We start from the raw sequence: 876 nt of genomic DNA, 5'->3' as shown, positions 1-876 counted from the left end.
GTGCTCTTCATGTTATCAAAACTACCAGCCCAATCACTATCTGCATATCCTTTTAACTCAAAATTTTCAATACAACTGAACTGAATGCCATAACTTAGTGTACCTTTGATATATCTCACTGTTCACTTGCACAATGCATGAATCTTGATAATAAACTTACAACATGTATGATATCAGGTCTTGTTGCTGTGAGGTATATCAGACATCCAATCAAACTTCTGTAAATTGCTTTGTCTACTTTGTCAGCTCCATCTTCTTTACATAACTTTTCTTTCAAGTTTATAGGCGTGTTCATTGATTTGCATTCTTCCATTTTGAATTTTCTTAGAATCTCTTTGGCATATTTCTGTTGGCCAATAAAGATCTCATGTTGGTTTTGTTGCACTTCCATGCCAAGAAAATAAGACATTTCACCGAGGCCTTTCATTTTAAAGACCTTCATCATTTTTGCTTTTAATTGGTCTATCATTCTTAGATTGTTTCATGTAACAAATAGATCATCAATATAGAGTGAAACCATAACATAATCAAAATTTCAATTTTTGATGTATAGGGTTGATTCACTCAAACTTTTCTTAAAGTCATGTTTGAGTAAATGCTCATCAATCCTGCTATACCAGGCTCTTGGAGCCTGTTTCAATTACTATAAAGCTTTCTTCAATAAGTAAACCTTTTCTTCTTCACCTCCAATAACAAATCCTTTAGGTTGTTCCATGAAAATCTCCTCATATAGATAACCATTTAAAAATGCAGACTTCATATCAAGTTGAAATATTTTCCAACCTTTTTTAGCTGCAACTGCTAGTAGCATTCTAATGGTGTCTAGTCGTGCCACTAGTGCAAAGGTCTCTGAAAAATCTGCACCAAAAATTTATG

Source organism: Populus nigra, chromosome 7, assembly GCF_951802175.1.
Source record: "Populus nigra chromosome 7, ddPopNigr1.1, whole genome shotgun sequence".
Taxonomy (NCBI): domain Eukaryota; kingdom Viridiplantae; phylum Streptophyta; class Magnoliopsida; order Malpighiales; family Salicaceae; genus Populus; species Populus nigra.
The sequence above is the reverse complement of the archived record's forward strand: the minus strand, read 5'-3'. Positions refer to the sequence as shown.